The sequence below is a fragment of the Lonchura striata genome, chromosome 5 (genome assembly GCF_050655825.1).
Source record: "Lonchura striata isolate lonStrDom1 chromosome 5, ASM5065582v1, whole genome shotgun sequence".
Classification (NCBI taxonomy): Eukaryota; Metazoa; Chordata; class Aves; order Passeriformes; family Estrildidae; genus Lonchura; species Lonchura striata.
The window spans coordinates 59,889,779-59,907,037 of NC_140707.1; the positions used below are offsets into that span (position 1 = coordinate 59,889,779).

The 17,259-nt window shown below is 39.6% G+C and overlaps 1 protein-coding gene across 3 annotated transcripts in view; it reads left to right on the top strand.

The window, feature by feature from the left end:
• Nucleotides 1-5,157: 5,157 nt before the first annotated feature.
• The window catches only part of BDKRB2 (bradykinin receptor B2), a 33,341-nt gene continuing 21,239 nt past the window's right edge, over nucleotides 5,158-17,259 (top strand). Inside the window, exons 1-2 of one of the 3 annotated variants that reach the window (XM_085580688.1) lie at nucleotides 5,159-5,512; nucleotides 14,266-14,407. The gene's annotated coding sequence lies outside the window, so the exon portion shown is untranslated. The other 2 variants (XM_085580689.1, XM_085580687.1) reach the window with 2 other exon arrangements.

Genomic DNA, 17,259 nt, shown 5'->3' on the forward strand with positions numbered 1-17,259 from the left:
TACATAACTGGTGGTTTGACTTGCTGACAGTCTGATAAGTATTGTTTGCTATTCCTGAGTTTAATCTTGCTGTTTAGCTGTTCTCCGACCTATTGTGTAAAATAGGGATTTTCTGCTGGAAACCCTTAGTAAGACCTATTAGTGTCCCATTTGTTACAGCATAGTTTGCTCAGCAGTTTGGCCTCCAAGGAATCTGTACCTTGAGTAGTTCACTGAAGAGTGAATTCACTCCTAAAGTGAAGCCAAAACATTTTCACACTGGCACAGCAATTTCTCCTGTTCCATGGCAGGGCTTGATTCCCTGGTGTGTGCACATGGGGTGGGAGAGCCTGCAAACAGCATTGCTCTGGTGGTACATGGTACTGAGCAAAATATTCATAGTGTGGTATAAATACAAAAAAATCTCTGATTTGGAGCCAAGCAGTGAATTTATGTCTGTTTAAGTTTATCCTCCACATTCAAGCCAGTATATTTAGTAGAGTAAGCAACTGAATCATAAGTAATTGAGATGCAACAATCTACAGCAATAGAACTTGGAAATTAAATTTTCATTTAGGCTGCATTAAGGTGCAATCAAACCTTTAGATAAGATGCTGTCTGTAAGGTGGTAGAAGCAAAAATGTGACAGCTACATATGCTACATCATAACCAGAACTCGAGGCTACTGAAGTTGTCTAAAGTTGAAGTCTAGATGATTGCATCACTGTGCTTGGCTTTACTTTTGAGTGAAACAGAAAAGTACTAATGTTCAGTGCTGTGCAGAAGCTTACTGTAAGAAGTCAGGATGACCTGATGTCCAAATAGCTCATACCCTCAAGAGGCATTGACTTATTTTCTTTTTGAGGTTTTATTTTAGACTGAGAATTGTTTCTAAAGGCTGAAAAGATTGTATTTTATCTCTTATTATTTGGTATAAACTGCAAGTAAATTGTATATGTCCCAGCACTGCAGTACAAATGCTTTCAACTTACTGTCTGGTTTGTGGTTCTTTTATTTGGCTGGTTTGTTGGGGGTGTTTTTGTGGGCATGCTTTTAGGATTTTTTTATTTGGTATGTTTTTTTCATTTCCTTTCTTACCCTTCTAAAGTAAATTGAATAGAAGTGGAGGCATTGTTTGTTTCTGTGTATTTATATGATGGTGCCCTGGTTCAGCTCAGTTTATGCAAAAAAAAAAAAAAGGTAATTTTTTTGTTTAACTATTTAACTTAGAATATATAAGTTCTTTGTGTAGCACTAATTCCAAGCAGCATCTGAATATGGCATCTCTGGATGCAGTGGAAATACTTGACACTTGCAGGCATAGAAAGAAATGGGTGTTGTGGTTGCTGACTTGATGAGAAAGGTGGTACATAGACTGGTCACATTACTAACAACATGAAATATTGCCACAGGCTCTTCATAATCTTCCTGGACATCCATTACCATTACAGACAGATGTTGCAAATTTGCAGGTCCTGATTAAAATAAAAGGCTATTCTTTTGATTTCAAGTAGTTTTTGGTTTTAAGTCGTTGCTAATTTAAGTGACCCTACAAGCCAAGAGCACCACCTGGTACAATGACAGGTCACCCTCAGGGCCTGGGGGCTCACATGGCCTAGAAAGCAAATGGGAGTGTGCAATTCATCCTCTCCAGGTATAACTATCCACTGATATGTTCTGAGACTCAGAAAATTGATTTGCAATTCAGTCTCTCACTGCTTGCATCTAAACTACTTGGGATTGTTTTCATGGGATATGAAGACCTGCAAAACTTCACTTCTATTTTTGAGCACAAGGCTTTGAGAAATATGAAATTTTAGCTCTTGGAGGTGAACTAGAAGAGATTTTAGATTATCTACCCTAGGCTCAGAAACATGAAACCTTCTACAGACAGAAATAGCAAATGCATTTTACTTCGACTCTTTCCAAATTCATTCAAAATACAAACAAATCTTTGCTTATTTCCTTACTTTTGAATGGATTTCCAAATTCATTCAAAATTCCTACTTCTTGATACAAATCCTCCTCAGCTGTTCTCCCACCCACCTTCCATCAGCAAGTAACCCAGACAAAAGAGGCACCTCAAGCACCTGGCTCGTGTTTCCAGGTGTGCAATTCCAGCTCCCCCGGAGACAGCACCTGCAGCAGAGAACTCAGGAACACAGCAAGGAGAGCCCTGCACGGAAAGGAAAAATTAACAGGAGCCCCCACAGAAGCTGCAAAGTTTAAAATGAGGGATTCCTGAGAAACTGATCTTTTCTGTACGACCACTGATGAGATAAAAATTGCCTGCCCTGAAAAGTACTAAAAACTAACTGCAAGCAGGGAGAAAACTGGAGCAGTGGAAGCAAGAGGGCACTCAGGAATTTAGCTGCAGCTCTCCCTTCTCCTTGGCTTGCTAAGCAGGCTCCTCAAGGTCTTGCCCTAAGAAGAGGCATCATCAGTTAAGAGACAAGGCCAAGGAGCTGAGGCAGCTGTTCAGAGCCCCAGGCACAGCCCGGAGCTGGCATGGCCCGAGCACGGCCCAGCACGGCTGCCACTGTCCCAGGAAGCTGCTCGTGTCCAGCTGCTGCTTTATCCCAAGTCTCACTTCTGAAAAGTGAACATTAACTTCAGTGAAACTGGGTCTTAAACTCATGCTTTTTCTATAGCAACCACTGCTCTATGCCTTAGAAATCCAAGGTGAGCTTTGGTGCCTGCCCACAGGCTGGTGCATTTCATTACTTTACATTGACAATACGTCTCTGAGGAATATTTACATTAGTATTGTTAATGATATCCAGGTGTGCGACCAAATCTGCACTTCCAGCTGTGAGTTAGTGCTAAGCACACAATGTTTCAGCCTCAAAGGAGCAAATTATGTCCCCTTAGAAAATCTACATTTTGTTTATCCAGTGATACAGCAGTAATAATTTCTGAGATAAATGTTTTGGTACAACTTTGAGTGCCTCAAAGTTTTAGCCTAAGGAACAAGAGCTCTGGGACAGAATTTACAGCTTTGGCTTGTTCCAGTTTGTAACTACTTGCATGGAGGTCGAATGGAAAAGGCAAAACAATGCAAAACAAGTCCCTGACATGTTTGAATAGCACAAGACACAACCAGCTAGCATAGGCACTATTGTAGATTTCAATTGAGATTAGATTTTAATGAAGAACACATCACATTTCAGCCTGTGCTACAGGGAGATGATCCCCCTTCAGCTTCCCTTAGGCCCTTGCATTTTCTTCAGTGCAACACCCCAGTTTTTTACCACATGAGAAACTGTCAGGTGCACCTGGCTCCTCAGCTGATGAAGTGTATGGTGCAAATTCTAAATGGGGCCCAGGTGTTTAACACCATCTCTTAAAAAAACAAAAGAAATGCAAAAGTTTTGATGGAGTTCTGATAATCAGCTGCCTTTCATGATGGAAGAGAAGCAGAGAATCAATAAAAGGACCCTCTCCTACCAATACTAACTATTTATACCCTTGGTGAGCTTAAAAACTATAGAGCAGAGCTTTCTAAACAGAGACATAATTTCTTTACTAATATTCTATTCCTCAAGTGAAACTGGGGAAAACCCTGGCATTTCTGGCAAGAACTTCTTACAGAAGTCATTGCCTGTTTGCTCTTAGATATGCTCATCAGTGGTGATAGACAACTCCTGTCTGCCTCTGTCTTTAAAACTGGAGGAAGAAAGGTTAAAATAACAGCTGATCACAATTAATTAAACAGTAGTCAATCTATTATTAATCCAATTTTTTTCTTAACATCTGGAGTTGATATGAGCTGCAGAAGTTCCAGCTGTGACTCACAAGGAACTCTGATATCCCCACAGACTGGCAGGACAAGGCTGATGCACAGCATGTGCATCACTCAAGCTAATATACTTATTCTCAACAGACACTTCAGATGAAAAAAAATACCAGATTTTTCTTTTGCCTGGCCCCATCTGTGGGTAAATAAAATGTATTTTGATTCACTGTTGAATTTGTTCCCTTTGCAATGGTACCATTTTAAAATAGAAGCCAGGTAGAATAATTTTCTATTTATCAATACACAAAACAAAACAAAAAAATGTTCCAAGCACAAGAAGATCTCATTAATTAAACACAAGAAATTAAAGCAAAAAATGTCAATAGCATTCTTACTTGCTTTCACTTCAAAATTTGCAAACTCATGCAGAAGGATTTGAGTACCTGCCCCTGCCAAAAGGCAAGGACAAGCTCTGACTGCAACTCAGAGTCTCTGAAGAAAAATATGGTGTGGATCTTTGCTCATGCAGAGGCTGCCTAGAAAGTTACTCCCTCACATTCAGGACTTGAACTTTTTGTGACCTATTAGTGGCTTGATGGGGCAAGGACACCAACTTCTGTTGCCTGCAAACCTCAACTTTCCATTATCTCAGAACATCAGTACTGAATTACTGTTTGGAGGTAGCTGAAACATTTATACACACCCACAAGTTGCACTAATACTCACTTTAAATTTCAAAAGGAGGTTATGTCATCTGTATAAACATGAGCAATATAAACAAAACCAAAAGAAATCCCTCTCAGTCCTTCTCACTCAAACATTCATCTTCACCCACCTCTGACCCCCACATCCAGAGAATCACAAGGAAGCCAGTGGATGACACCACTCTCAGAAAAAGCTGTGGCAAACACCCACCTAAATTAGCTCAGACCTACTGAAACCACGGTATTTCATGAAGACATCTGCAGGCAAACCAGGAGTTCAGATGCAGGTCCTGCCTCAGCAGGACCCAGCAGTTCAACATCAGCACTTTTTTAACCAGTATAAGCAATTGAGTTGGCTGAGAGCTGGGTTAGCAAATGCAGATTCAGCTGCAGTTTCTGCAACTGTGCTCTAAGACTTGTCATCAGAACAAGTTGTGAGCAGAAGTATCACTTTCCAGGCAGACTCAGAGGCTGAAGTTTGAGGTAGTCCTTAAAGATGTTCTAGAAGTTTTTCTAGATTTTGTGCATCAAGTCCAGCTAGAAGAAGACATGAATGAGATCAGATTAATGGTAAAAGCAAAGTGATAGGAGCAAAAGAGTCAGAGCATGCATACATTTCTGGTTATAAAATCAGAAATATTTTATAGTAACCTATATCTGATGTTATATTTCTGCTTATGAAGATATACATATACATGTGCATGCAGATATATCTGTATATTTGAGCATGCTCTTGGTTTTAAGAACATTCAGAAGTAAAAATCCCAGTTAACCACTAATTCAGTATTTTAACAATTCACATACAGTAGCAACATAGAGATTTAGGCTGTCAAATTTTCAGACTACGACTTGCTGTGTGAAAATGTAGCCTTTGTAATTTGAGATTGTAATATGAGAGCCAATACTTCTGTGAGGTGAGTAAATTCCATCTGTTTGCTTCAAAGTAGTATTTACAGGTTGTCATGGTTTAATGACAATGGTTTAGTTGCTGTTTAATGCTGTTGTCTCAGCCATCACAAGAGCATTAAGGCAAACTCCAGGGCTACCTGACAGCTCTTTGCAACAGAGGAGTCAGTAGCAGCAGTGGTCACAGGTGAGTCGATTTACTTTTCAATGTCTTGTAGGCAGCTTTTTACAAGCCTGACCTACACTTCTAATAATCTTACCTCCCTCCAAGATATTTGCAATAACTAAACTTGCTAACTGGAGGAAAGGGCAGAGACTCCACATTGCCCTGCACTCTTGCATTGAGGCAGCCAAGGGGATGGCAAATGCTGTTGGATCATTCATGCTGCATTGTGGAAATGGAATTAAAATCATGTATCCATGTATGGTTTTTGAAGCCCTTGCTGGCAGGCAGCACTTTCTGTTACAAGAACAGGAACAAGCATGGGGATGTTAGAAGGAGTTGATAAGCTGTAAGTGGCAGGATGTCAGACCTCAGCCTTGGGGCAGACATGTCCCAGCCAGCCAGGTCCAGGAGCTGGTCATCATGAGGCTTGGATTAGGATTCAATTTCACAGAGTTATAGAATATATTTGGTTGGAAGGGATTTTTGAAGGACATCTAGTCCAACAAACCTCACCCCTGCACACCCCTGTGCTTCCTTCCTTGATAAGGGATTTTGCTTTGAAATGTGTTTTGTTTTCAAAATCTATGGGGCCTCAGGCATAAAACAATAACCTGAAAGATTCAAAATTTCATTACCTTCCTTAACACATGGCTGAAATTATGATAATATCTGACAGGACACTTTAAATCTCACATATTCCTTGCTAAGCCAACAAAACAGCATTTAAAGGAAGTTATACACTGGATAATTAAATCCATCTCCAAATACCATTCACTCTATTTGTCTGTCCTTATTTTACCTAATACCCTTTTCCTGAGCACATGTCCACGAAGTGAGAAGGATAGATTTGCATACACAGCTAGAAGAAAAATAAATAGTTGCTCTTGTTTTACCTTAATATCTTATATCTCTGGGGGTTTGTTTAAACCTTTTTTCTATTAGAGGAAGAAATCTATCTGTTCTACCAGATTCTGGCTTCAGCTTAGTTGGAGATTGCTATGCTGCTATATCTCTACCCTCAGCACTATTACAGTCATCATAAATCATTCAGCCTCAGAAATATGAACCAGTTTAATACTGACATCAACAGAAGCCAAGAGAACTTTTTTTTTCCTTTTTTTTTTTTTTTAGGATGGTAGGTTTCAAGTATTCCACATATACTCTGCAATTTGTGTTAAGAGTTGTTTGGTGCCCCAGATTCAAGTAGCTGTTCTTATTTGTCCTAGATTCAAACTGCTTTTATTTGTTACAAGAACTGACTGCTTATAACTTTCAAATTCATCACAGTCTTGTATGATGAAGAGTCTAAAAACTAATGTGAAGATGTAGAAGAACAAATTATTTAGTCAAAATCATCTAGAGGAAGGAGGAAGCCAAGATGACTAGAGTGTAAATTCATTCAGTCTCACCTGATGAACTACCATGTCCTAAAATAACTTCTTCCCCCAAGATTCAAAAAACATCTGTGCAACAATGGGAAAGGCACATAGGACTGCCAAGCACTTCATATAATGAAACCCCTGTCCCACTTTTTAACCATAGGGTCTTCCAACATATCACCTCCTGAGTGTGTGTGGAGATTCCTCCCTTGAGTGGAGACCCCTCTCCAGGTTACTCCTTGAGGCTGGTCAAAAGAGATTTGCTCATGGTCATAGGTATGGGTGTGTAACATAAATCTCTATATAATTACTTGGCTGACTTTGATATCATGGCTTGGATATTGCTTCAGTAACACTATATTAGTAGCTATAGCTATATATACTGTGTAGTAAATCATACTGATTAATATATTCTAGTCTAATCATTATCATCATCCATTTAAAGAATCATTTTTATTCATATGAATACATATTATTTGTCATCCTTAATCCTATGTGACAAAGTGAAGGCTTAATTACGCCTATAAAGTTCTTTAGACATAAACTGTTGATTAAATCTGGATCATTGGAATTATCCTGACTTAAACTCATTAAGAAAAACATGCAACTTGGCCAATATTTCCCAGATACGGTATAAAAGATTTTGATTTCCCCCTCCCTTTGCCAAATTGCACATCCACACACAATTCATGCACAAGGCATCCCACAGTCATCAACAGACCCAGTATTCTCACTGTTTTCAGTAAAAGTTGTTTGACTGGGTCAGAGAAGGCTACTGTGGAAATCATTAAGAAACCTAAAGAAGAACCTAAAAAAGTTAATGGAAATCATTAGGGAAACTAAATACTCCAAGCAAAAGATGAACTGGACATGGCATCGTGTAGTTTGGAGAAGAACTGCAACTCTGGTAAAACCAGAAAAATACAGAGACCCTGCAATATTTAGTGATGCAAAATCAAGGGACATATGATATGCCAGAAATTTATAACACCTTTATGCTTGCAAAGAATCAGCTAAAGTTTCTTTAGATATAGACAGACACACAGACAGAGGCACACTAGACAAAGGCACACTGAATATTCTAGTATTTGGCATGAGGCACTCAAGCTACTTGCAAAAAGCAAAAAGCACAAGGGAAATATTACAAACACTTCCCCATAGATAAAAGGTTTTTAGAGTCTCCACACTTGGAGTGAGAATATCTGAGACATTTCCCTGGATCTTCTAGAGATTTCTTGAGTGGGTTATTAAAGCTCTCAAATATCACAGAATTAGGATGATACTGCTGCATTTGTGTGAAGCTATGAAATCTAAAGGGCAAAAACATGGAGGGTTTTATTTATGTTTTTTTTAAGGAAAATCCCATCCTCCCCTGAGGTACCATGTATCATTCCACTCACTCCTGTAGTTACAGTCAGGTGTAGTATTCCTGTATCTGCTTGCCTGCACATCCTTTCAGAGCTGAAGTCCCCTCACTGTCAGAGGAAAGAAAAGGATAATCCCTTCTCCTGCCCTTGCACAGCCAGAAGGCAAAACAGGGAAGGTGTTTATACATATCAGCACCCAGCAGGACTGACCAGACAGACAGACAGACTGCAGCCAGCATATCTATTCCTTCTAAGGGTCATACCACGGTCAGGAGGCGCCTTCACACTCTGAGCTCTGTAAAAATCTAAGAACAAGCAACAGTAAAACAATTCGAGCAGATTTTCTTCCAATGAGAGTTGTAAAGGGAATACGTAAAGGGATGAACTTGTCTTCTCATCTTTATCCTTCAGACTACCCTTTCTACAGTACAGTTGTAATTTGTCTTGCATGTTTATGGTTGCACATATTTTTGTAATTACAACTGATTGCAAAGATGATAAATCATTCATATTTCATTAAGTAAGAGAGGAGTGATCAGAAAGAAACTGGTGAGAGTGCTGGAAAATCAGCTTTTAGAAAGTGAAAAAGCAGTTTGATTTTTAAAAATGCCCAAGTTTGCTACTCATACAGATTAAATAATGAAAAAAGGAGAGGTTTATTCTTAACACAAGTACATAGGACAAGGGGGAGTGGCTTTAAATTGAAAAAGTGGAGGTTTATATTAGATATGAAGAAGAAATTTTTTTTTAAGGTGGAAAGGCACTGGAACAGATTGCCTATAGAAGTTTTAGATGTTCTATCCCTGGAAATATTCAAGACCAGGCTGGATGGGGCTTTGAGTAACCTGGTCTTGTCACAGTTGTCCCTGCTTATGGCAAGGTGGTTAGAACTAGACGGTCTTTATGGTCCTTTCCAAACCATTCTGTGACTCTGATTCCATGTCTTCCAAAGCTGGGTTTGTATTTCTTCTTCAAGTGCATTTCCACTTAGAAATTTAATTTTGCAGAAAGTATGTATCATTTCAGTTTATAATAAATAAATGCTGCTGACTATTGAATTTATTGTTGAATACTGAATTTTCTGCAGAGATGCAGGATTCAATAGCTAAATCAGAATTCTTGCAGCAGCTCTCTGAAACTGCTCCTTGATTCTAAATCAAGCTTCTCCTAGAGCTCAGCTGAGAAAAAAGGGAAAAGTTAGGACAGGACAGAAAAAGAAGCTGTGGTAATTGTTCTGCTGACCTGTTCTGACTTGTGTCAACATTCTCAAAAAGTGTAGAGTGACCTATTCCTCTAAAGTTAGCCTCTGAAAGAAAATGACTGCTTTTACTAAGGGAAGAGCCTGTCTGAAAATAATGGAATAGTTCATCAGAGAAGAGTTGTTAGAGGAAATCTGCTTCATAGCTCTGTCTTTATAAATGCTCAAAGAAGAGGTGCAGAAATAGCTGCATCACAGAATACATGGAGAACCAAACTTCAGTGAAGGTTTCTACAGCATGGCAGACAAAGGTGTAAGAATTCCAATGCTTGGAAGACATACACATAGACACCAGGTCTGCAAAGGATGCAGACCTAAAAAACATTTCACATTTTCATAGGATCCTCACGTCTGGAACTGCCAGAATTTCACAGAATTACAGAATTTTGTTGAAAATAGTCTGAAGGTCAGCTAGCCCAACCCTCTGCTCAAAGCAGGATAACTTCAAAGTTATATCAGATTGCTCAGAGCTCTCTCTAGATGAGTTTTGAATATCTTCAAGGACAGAAATTTGACAATATCTCTGTGTGGCAGGGTCTACTGTTCAACAACCTGTAAAGAGAATTTCTTGTCCCAGAAGGAAATATAAACTTTCTGTAATGCATTTCTCATCCCTTCCTTCTTGTCTTTTAGCTTTAACACCTGAGAAGAGTCTGGATTTCTATTTCCTAGCAACCACCCACTACACTGTTTAATGTATCAAGTATTTCCCTTCAGACTCTTCTTCTGGATTAAGAAAACAACTTCCTTCAGCTTCCTCTTAGAATGTCACATATTTCTATCCCTGTGTCATCTCAGTGGTCCTTCTTTGGACTCCTTCTGGCTTCCAGTTGATAAATCTCTTTTGTGGATAGGAGTGGGTGGAAATGGAGACGTCTCAAAATTGCAGGACAGAGGAGAATAATTGCATCAACCTGCTGCTTATGCTCTTACTAACTGAGCAGTGTGCTGCAAGGCTTCATTGTTAAAGGACACACTGCTGATTCATGTTGGACCTGCTGCTCACTAGGACTCTCCAGATCTTCTCCTGCAGGGCTGTTACCTGCTTAGCTCACCTACAGCCTGTAATGAGCATGGGGCTGCTCATCACAGATGTTCATGTCTGCTGAAAGGGACAGGGTTCCCACCAGCCAGCTCCTCTAGCTTTTTGAGGTCTCTCTGTCCTTTATCATTGCCCTGCCCCTCCACACCCTCTCCCAGCTTGGCATCAATCCTCAGGCTTGGCAGGAACTCTTTTCTATCATTTATGTTGTTGATGAACACATTAAACAGTGGCAGAACACCAAAAAACTTCCAGTTTTTCATGCACTCTGCAGATCCCTCAAGAAATCTATATCTACCCAGTTCATCTATAAGAATATAGTTAATGGAATTAGGATCAAATATTCTGATAAAGTCAAGATAAACAACATCTACTACTCTTCCTTTTTCACCCAGCCAGCTGCCATTCCTTCAGAGAAGGCAAACCAGATCAGCAGGCATCATTTGCCCTTAGTATGCTTGTGTTGAGTATTCCAAACCACTTTCTTATAAGTGTGCTTGGAAACAATTGAATTTTCTACACAGTACTCTCAGAACTAAGGTGAATATAAGCAGCATGCAATTTATCTGATCCCGTCTTTCCCTTTGGCTCTTCTTTGGCTATGCTTGATATGGCTTGTCCACTCAATAAGCATTTAGCTACAAACAATAAAAAAGAATCAATAAACAATTCAAATCTATTCTTGTGACCTCACTTAAAATCAAGGTGGATAAGAACAAATTCTATCCTTAATTTTCCTTGTCTACTCATGCTGGTTAGCAGTGAAAAAGGAAATGGACAATACATGACTCTGGGCAAATTTTGTCTTCGCTGCTGTGAAATCCAGGCTGTGGTTAGACTGGGGAAGTGCAACACAATGGTATGAAGGTGAATGTGCTTATTTTCTCTTGCTCCTACAATCACTTTAATCTCAGTACTTCACTGCTTCTTACAGTACTCTTCTTTGCTGTACTGTTATTACTACCAACCACTTGGTATGGAAAAATATACCCAAGCAATTATTTAGTTTCTGTATCAATTAATTCTCATAAATAAATAAACAAGTGAGCCCCATGGTCTTATAGTGAGTGGAAACAATTTTTTTCTATAATTTTTTACAAATAATATTTAGTAAATAACTTTTCTGCTAGAGTTATGGCATACTTCAGGACAGAGGATTATCATATCTCATTTCAGTCAAATGTGAAGGATATGGTTCCACTCTATTGGTTCAGTCTTACTCGTATGTCAGCTTAGCCCTGGAGAGGGTTGTAACAGCACTGTTAAGGTTGGGATGAAATAAATATAAATGCAAAGATGTGTTTGTAAACTGAGAATAAGGAACAACAGAGCAGGGATTGAGCATGGTATGCAAAAACAGACAGGGCAAAATTATCATCGGTAAAACTCGTAAACGCTGTAGAATGAGCTGCTCATACCAAGATCATGGCAGGGATGACTCACTAGCTGTAGGCCTGTGCTCTGGTAGAGGATGGGGGGTTTAATCATCAGTTTATAGCCCAGTGCCATTTCTCTTCCTGTTATTCAAACAAGACTATACTCTGTAGCCAGAAGATGCCCAAACCAAGAAAACAACAGAGCATTCATCATCCTCAATGTCACACACGAGTCATCTCCATCAGACTACTTGGACACAAGTACCTAAGAGCTTATGAACATGTGAATCACTAAAACCGAAAATCACGGACAAAGACCCTCTAACTAGTCAAAGTTAGAAAGTGGTATGTTTACAAAAGTGAGTTGCAAATAAAATGAGTCATTTTATGGTGTACGCTGCAAAAGCACCAACTGCCTTCAAAGTGCAGATAAACTTGCATTAGAATATTTGTACCTAAACATTCATTTGCCTTAGGTTCAGCCTGTATGGACCTCAATGTCTGTAAAGACTGCCTTGGGCATCTGCATTATCCTACCATGCAGCAAAACACCAAATCTGGGAAGTCAGGAGAGTTTTCATATAAACAATACAAGACCCAGACATAAACAGAATGTATTGTTCCCTGAGGTATAGGGCTGCTTTTGACTGAAAATCCATTAGCTTTTCAAAATAAAAATAATAAATAAAATATAACAGTTCAATCATCACAGCATCCCAACTGCAATCCCAGCAGTCTTGTTTAGGCAGATTTTCAGAGAAAACATAAGTCATTTGAGTTTGTGCAGAAATGCTCCATACTGCTATTTAAACATATAAGAACAGGACATTTTCATCCACCCATCACCACCCCCAGGGAAGCCAGCCTACAGAGAACCAGGGGACATGGCTCTCTCATTTTTGCCCTACCAAATTGCCAGATTCTGACAGTCTCTTCTGTGCCACATTGCTTCACTGCTATCTCTTCTGCTAGTAAAGGGCAGCTCATACAGCTACCCTCATATCTGGAAGTTCATAACCACTGCTATTACCAGAGCCATTGTCACAGATACAATTTTCATCAGCTAACTTAAATGGTTGATGCTGCACCTCATACTCATGTACCAAGCAAGCCTTGGTTCCTCTGTTTGCACTATGTCTCTCTTAGTGGAAATTAATGGACTAGCACAAAAAAGCTAAGAAATTAACAAAATGGTAAAATTTTGCCTGAGGAAATCAGGAAAGGAACAGTGTGCACTGGCAATTTTAACAAAGGCCAGTACAACTGAGGAGGCACACGAAAAATAAGTCTCCTTAATCTCCAGCTGGAAGTTGTACAGTGTAGTGTTGAACTACAACAGTTAATCTGGGCATGTTCAGTCCAAGGGATATTTTAGAAGTAGGATGTTTGCTTAGCTCGTGCAACATAACTTCTGTGCTTGCAGGGTTGGATACGGACAGCAGCACACTTCCTTTGCAAGGTTCTCTCAGGACACAGAGGAACTCAGCAATTTTCCAATAAGAGTGAAAAGGAGTCTGATTTTAACAAGGAGAATCAGCAAATTTCCTTCCTGAATTAGGGAACTTAATTTTAAGAATATCTGGAAAGCTGTTTACAGGATTTTAGTAATTGTGAGAATAGGTGGACAATCCAGAACCTGAGTGAGGGGGTTTTTTTGTTATTTATTCCAAGGGGAGTTGTTGAATCTTTTTCCTGGTACTTAGTGGTTGCAATTAATCCCACCCAATGTCTGCAAAGATAAAAAGGAAAAACACTTGATGCAAAACAGGAGAAAAGGAATAACCTAAACTGTAACACCCTGTGGCACTGTATGTCAGAGCTAATCCCATACATTAGCATGCAGTGGCACCCTTAGGATAAGCTTGGTGAGATAAAGCTGCTCAGGAAGCAAGAAAGAGAGGCAATTCTGGTGCTGTTTGTTGTACATTTGATGAAGAGCTGTAGAGTTACCACTGAGTAGCAGAGCTATGCCTGACATTACTGTGAGGGTAAATGCACATAACACTGGACTGCCAGCTCCTTGGGTAGGTAATCACCCCTTTCCTTGGAGGTGCAGCCAACCTGTGATTAATGCTAGAGAAGAAACTGGGCCAAATGTTGTGGTTACAATTATATTCCTTCCTATACTTCTGGATGTACTGATAAAAATCATTCTCATCCCAGCAGCATTTCCTGCTGCAGCCTGTGCAGACCTACAAAAGGTACAGAAAAGCCTTCTCTGCTCATTCCAGTGTCATTTCCTTCATCTCATCCAGCACAGATTCAACTTCTGGCTCCTCATATGACTTTTACTGCTAAAAGAGCATCACAAGGTTAATTGCTCCTTGTGGTTCTCTGTATATGCTTGCAAAGGGACAGCATGGGATCCACTTGGCTACTTCCAAAGATGAATGCACAGAACTTGCACAGAACTGAAGAAGTTTAATTCTGGCTGTGTACCTCTACAATACAAAGTATAGAAGATCCAGCTTTTGAGCAAATGTGTTTTCTCCTGGTAAGTAATCTGCAAGTATTTCCATCAGAATTGTCTTTGCTTCTCTGTTGATATTCTGCACATCTGTAGTCCAACTATATCTTCTTAGTTATATTTTAGAACTGAACTGGTTGTACAGTCCTTCAGTGGCTTATACACATTCCAGATCCTGATTAATTCAATCCTCCTTACAATAAAAGAGTACCATAATTCTGAATTGTATAAAGGAAAAAAGGTGTATTTACAAATTACTGAAAAGAGGTTTTAAATAAATGCAACACATTGAAGGACCAGAAACACATAGGAGACAAAAAAGCTGTTCCCATTCCAGAAAAATATAACTGACCAAAATGAATGGTTGTTTAAACCAGAAGACATCCCAAGAAGCCAAGGCTCAGTGATGACACAAAACTCTTACAATTGCTATAAAACTGTCCTGATACAATTTATTTAGGAGAATCAGATCAGGAGAAGGAAAAGGAAATTAATCAGCATCCTCCTTAGAGAAAGTTACCCAAATATCTTCAGTTGCTAATTTTAATTAGTGAGCCTTGGAAAAACACTGAGTTTGTAGGAGTAATATACAGACTTAGCTGCAAAAATAGCTTCTTCTAAGTGACAGATCAGTGTGTACATACACACAGAGAGATTCAAAGAGCTGCATTTATCTGAATGTGGCTTCTATCACTTGCATGGCCAGCACTGCAAGTCACCTCTCCACAAGGGGTCTGGAGACTCCTGCTCAAACACCAATAATCAAAGTTCCAGGTCTCTGTTAGAAAGCCAAGGACTGCCTCCTTCTTCCAAACCTGCAGACTTAGTAGGCCAAAAAGAGCAAAACATACTTGGAAAAAGTCAGAAACCAGTAAGTAAAACTACGTGGTAAGATTTTACTCCCCTAGAAAGTGCTTGCAACAGTCCTGAACAACTACTTAGGCAAGAAATTCTCCCCTAATATTTACTCTTTATTCACTATTTGTTATCTTGAGTTAACAGAGCCAACTATTGGCATACATTCCCTCAGTTCCTTAAATAAATGCTAACTGAGCAGCAATGTTCCACATAACCCAGTTCAGAGTGTATGCCTGGTGCCAGCAAGGTCCAGTGACATAGAGAAACAGAGATGCTGCTCATCACTGTAAGGAGAAAATTCGTGTGGCCAAACCTCCACTGGACTTGAAGCTTCCAGAAATGTGGGGGACAATAAAAGTTTATCCAAGTATATTCATGGCAATAGTCAGTGTAAAAACAACATCAGCCCATTCCAGGATGAGGATGGTCACCTCATAAATAGGGACAGAAACAAGGCATAGGCATTTAATGCATTCTTCACCTCTGTCTTCAGCACCAGTGATGAACCAAGGGGTTCTTAGAGCCCTGAGCTGGAGGACAGTGACTGCAAGAATGATCAGCTCCCAATATACTCTGAAATTTCATGGTATCTGCTGCTCCAGCTGTGTCAGAATCTTTGGTATTGATGATTCCAAGATTGTAGAAAGTCTCTGTCTGTCAGCCCCACTGCCAAAGCAGAAGCCATAATTGGTCTGTGCTGTTTCCAGGTTGTTTATTCTGTTTATCTCTAACATGTTCTGCTGCCCTGCCCAGCTCTGTCCTGCAGGGCAGCGTGTGGGGCTCTGCCCTCAGTGGGATGTTACAAACATTAAATACCAGAAACTCCCTGGGCTGGATTTACAATAACGTGCCAATATCTGTCACCTACGTTGGACAGTGTGTCCCCAGCCTAAACCAACAGAAAAATGCCAACACCACAGTGAAACATGGAGGGCATGAAGAAGGAGAAAAAGGACAAGACACACCCAATTTCCTCCATCTTGTCCCCTTTGAACCCCTAATCTAGAAACCTAAAACTATACTTTTGCACCTGTGCCACTGTGCCACACTTAATTATTACTCATATCAAACACTCAGAGCTGGTAATTCATCCTGTAAGATTGAAAACTCTTTTCCATGGACAGAGATCCCAGACAGTGTCTCTGGGGGCTCTGTACAGGGGGTTCCTGACCCCTGCCAGGGTCCCAGACCTTCCAGGGCAGCCAGAGGGAAGCCCTGGATTCCCACATCTCCCTCTCCTATTTGAACCAAGAACACTTCTTTGACAACTTTGTCCATGGTCTGCCTCATGCACTGAAGCAAGCACAGCACAAGCATCAGAAGAATTACAATGCCCTATAATTATATACAACTGTTTTCAAAATCTCCTTCTACAACTGTGAAAGGTAAAATAAATTGAACACACCATCCATCTAAGATTTAATTTTTCTCCAGGTGTGTTTTCTCTTATGATACCTCTTCAGATTTATCACTCTTATGTCCATGTGTTCACAATAGATGTTCAATTGCTGCTTTGTTCTCATTTCATATTGTTAGCTAACAAATCCAGCTGGGTTTTATTACATCACTACAATTGAGCCAGTTGAGTCCCTCCTATAAATGCATATAATTTGTCTAAAAGCAGAATTTTGAGACACTGTATTTGAAAAATTATGTTAATATTTAATATTAAATATATGACCAGCCAAAAAACCACAACAATCTAGAGGTAGTGCATAGGAGTTAAAAAACAAACAAACAAACAAACAAACAAACAAACAAAAAAACAAAAACAAAAACAAACTGAAAAAAGCAGGTGGAATGAAGATCTTTGAGATTGTGAGTCTCAGGATTACACAGCCAAACTGTAACTGGTGCAGGGTACTCAGGGACAGACCAGGGGGAGGTATTGCTGATAGAGCATGACTCAACTAGTTCAAATAAACACAGAAAATGTACCAAGCATCCATTCTGACAGATTCTGAGAAAAAGAAAGAAAAGGAAAAGTACTGAAAAGCAAAGTAGCAATTCCTGTCAGAGTA